This window comes from Rhinopithecus bieti, unplaced genomic scaffold (assembly GCF_001698545.2).
Source record: "Rhinopithecus bieti isolate Rb0 unplaced genomic scaffold, ASM169854v2 scaffold_22746, whole genome shotgun sequence".
Classification (NCBI taxonomy): domain Eukaryota; kingdom Metazoa; phylum Chordata; class Mammalia; order Primates; family Cercopithecidae; genus Rhinopithecus; species Rhinopithecus bieti.
In genome coordinates, this window is record NW_016810661.1 from 292,235 (window position 1) to 296,236 (window position 4,002).

At 35.1% G+C, this 4,002-nt stretch overlaps 1 protein-coding gene across 1 annotated transcript in view; it reads left to right on the plus strand.

The window, feature by feature from the left end:
• The window catches only part of LOC108542556 (leucine-rich repeat transmembrane neuronal protein 4-like), a 214,259-nt gene that overhangs the window by 123,794 nt on the left and 86,463 nt on the right, over positions 1–4,002 (plus strand). The gene's annotated exons all lie outside the window — the stretch shown is intronic.

Here is a 4,002-nt window from a genome sequence, read left to right on the forward strand (position 1 = left end):
CACATTACTCTCAAAGCACAGAAACTATCAGTATTATTACTATTGTGTACTCCATTTAACCCAGAAAAAAAAAATTATTTCCATGGTACTTCAGGGGACACTTAATATAAGAGTACCTGAAGGAAGGATAGGGGGAGAGAAAGAAAAAGAGGGAAGAGAGAGAAATCTGGTGTAACAGAGAGTATAGAGCTGGCCTGTGTGACCTGTCACCAGTGGATATTTGGTAATTAGGATTCCTCAAACTGTTTGGTGTAGGATATGCCCAGCAATGAGAGTTCTTTCGTGAAATAAGTTTCCAGAATCTTCCATAACCCCACAATAATAAAAAGCATCTATTAACATGTAAATTCTTGTTCCAACTATTCTTCAGAAAATAAATTTTATATTTGGATTAAGCACAGTTTTCCCAAATATTTGCTAATCAGAGAAACTTTTTTTTCTTTTTCTTTAACCGCTGAGCATTCACACATTACAACAGTTTAGAAATCCTTATTATAAATTATATACAGATAATATCCATTTGTTTCAAGTAGAGTAAAATTATAATAGCAATAAATTCTAAAATAAAAATGAACTGGAGATTTTGCTTAAAATTATAACAAATGTTTCCATTTTGAATCAATTTTGAATTGATTCGAGATAAAATTAAAACCTGAACAGAAAATGAACCAAGATCGAATCTGAAAATGTCAAAATATCCCCAAAAGTCAGTTGGTTTAGAAAGTTTTGTGGATGAATGACTTAAAATTTGAAAGAAGTATATAATTTCAGAGTCTCTGATTAATGCAAAAAAATGAGAAGAGGCCAAAGTTGAACTATTTGCAGATGGTAGATAAAGCTATTGTTTTCAGATATTATGCTTATCTTTATAACTGAAAGGAATCAACTGGGAAAATTATTAAAATGAATTACAGTGTTTAGTATGGTGGCAAATTCCAATATTAAATGTATGAATAACTATTGCTTACATATAACATCAATACACAGTAATAAAGAGGCAAATATATTGGGGAAAGAAGTTGTTTTCTACCCCTTCCCTACATAACCCCAAACACACACAAAGAATCTAAGGGAAAAAAACTTTGAGAAAAAAGGAAAGAACAAAGACTGAGCTCTCTGGATGGAATAATGCCAACATGGAATTTCTTCTAAACTCCCTTAAGATTCCACCTTGCCTTGGCTCTTGCTACCTCTTTATTACTGGCTAATAGATCTTCCACTTCTTACTAGAGTGCCCCGTAAAGAGCGCTCAAAAATGTTTACTGAATGATAGGCAATTCTCACTTGTATATGCAAGTAAGAAGATTTAGCATGTCACTTTCTTATGTAAATTAATTTAAATGTTTATAAAATTTTATTAAACATTCAAATGTGATTTAATTTAAAACTTTACAAATGGTTAATACACATAATCAAAAATTTCTTATAAAGTAGGTAATAAAGGTAAATAAAAGTGAGTGTCTATGGAATGTTTACAAATAAGTAATGCAATATCATTATAAATGGAAATGTTCACTCAAAATCAAACAAATGACATTTCCTTTCTTCTTTTACAAATAGAACTTCTTCTAAGTATAAAAGTAATTCAAAAGTTAAGAAAAACTAAGTGTTTAAAGAAACCTAGACCGTCCTGCTGGCCATATGTCTTTGATTGAGACCGAAATTAATTTTAGTAAACTAATAGGAGAAAACCTGTATAGAAAAGGGGTTGGAGGAAGAAGAGATGATGACAAATAGGAAAATCATTGACTCATGCAAAAACTGTAAACTGAAAAGAAGGATTATTTTGGAATTTTCAAAATTCTTTTCAAAATCTTTTAAATACTATCATCGTATTTATTGTTACAGAAACTATCTTTTCTATTGGAAATTATGTTACAAATACAACATTAAGTCTAGCAGAATTTTCAGGCTAACCTATGTGTGTTAGGAGTGAGTTGCAAATATGTTGAGGGTGGGAACAAAAGAGAGATGAATGACCAAAAGATATAATTTCACAAAACTTACGAGTTTTCCCTGTAACAGTTGCTGTAAAAATGTAAAAATAATTACTTTTTTGTATTTTTTGAAGGACTCCACCTGAAGTAGACTGTTCTTATTGGTTCTTGATATCTAATCTATCTGGAGAGCACTGGTCTAATAAATACTTACCTATCGTCTTCCAAAAATCTATCTCAAATATTATTTTCCTCATAAGATCTTCTCTGAACCTCTCAGCTGGAAGAATGTGTTTTTAGTTAGCCTCAGCTCTATTACAAACTATTCATTTGTATTTATCATATGACCTTTTCACTTTCTAACATCATTTATAGTTAATTATGCACACTTTATCTTTCTCTTACCAGATAGTGGGCTATATCCTGGAACATTTCCAGGAAACCCACTCTTGCCATTCCTAAATACAAAGATGTTATTAGTATGTAGTTGGAAAAAGAAATGTGAGTTTATTAACATTTGTACGTAAAACAGGCAAACCAACCAGATGGTCTCACTATTCAGATACATTTTTAGTTAAATGAGTAAAGGAGGCAAACCAAGCAGATATTCTAACTATCCATATGTATCTTTGATTAAATGAGTGTTTCTCTTTATTTCTGTGATGAACTGATATAACATTATTACCATTTCTGGTAGATAAAAGATAGATGGCTAGATGATAGATGGCACTTAGGTAGATACTGAAAGATTCTAACAGATGTTAGAATGTACATATACATGTAAAATGATATAAAAGGAATAAAATCTGAATTTGGATCCATTTTAATAATATGTTTGTGATTATTCAGAATACTAGCATTAGTTCTGAGCAAATTATCCTAAGTGAAGTTTGTTTATGGCACCTGGACCAGGGCAACTTGAGGAAAGTGAGGACACCTGGGGCAACTTCTAAGGGGGTTATTCTCAGGTACAAGTGCAGGGCAGCCCTTGGGAGTGAGTCCAACCTTAAATGTTGCACCATAGGGTCTCACTTACATCACCCTGGTCTCTGCAACTCCCCGTTTTGGAATTATAGTCATCCCTTGGTATTAGGGATCCCATAGGAATAGCAGGCCTTTAGTTCCAGTGTCCCCCACATACACTCAAATCTGCACATACTCAAGTTCTGCACTAGGTCCACTGAATGCGCATATATGAAAAGCAGGCCCTCCAATTACATGGGTTTTATATCCTGCAAATACTGTGTTTGCCATCTGCATTGGGTTGGAAAACATCCATGTATAAATGGACCTATGCAGTTCAAATCTGTGTTGTTCAAAGATCAACTGTATTCCCTGTTTTATCAGCTTTATTCCAGACTTTCAGAGCTTTCTTATCACCCCTAGCTGCTGAAACTTCCCCTCTCCATAGGGCATTGAACCAGAGTTGTGTATAGGAGCCACCCTCTCCCTAATCCTTATCAAAGCCTGGTCATTTCTGCAGCATTCGTATAAAGAACACTGTCACGTTGGAGACACATTTATAAATAGCCATTTTATTTTGAGTTTAAAAGACTGAAAATATTTCATGTTAGCTCCCCTGGTGGTACTTGCATTTAATAGAAAAATGCCTTAATACAGAAGAATATATTTTTGGTGTCCTCAGTGCTCCCCTTTACCTGGGTGTTCACAAGACCAGGTCCCATCCCTCTCCAGCATCCAGGCCAGGCCTGCCTCCCTCCTGGGGGATTCTTCCCACAGAGGTCTAGCAGGGAGCCACAACTCACGTTACTGCACCTTGTTTCCAGTCAATAATGAGATCTCCACTCACTTCAACCTCTGGCTCCCAGATTCAATCGATTCTTGTGCCTCAGCCTCCCAAGTAGCTGGGACTACAGGCGCACCCCACCATGCCTGGTTAATTTTTATATTTTTTAGTAGAGATGGGGTTTCACTGCGTCGGTCAGGCTAGTCTTCAACTCCTGGGCTCAAGTGATCCTCCTGCCTCAGCCTCCCAAAGTGTTGGAATTACAGAGGTGAGTCACCATGCCCAACCACACTTTACTTTTTCATTTATTGTTACGTT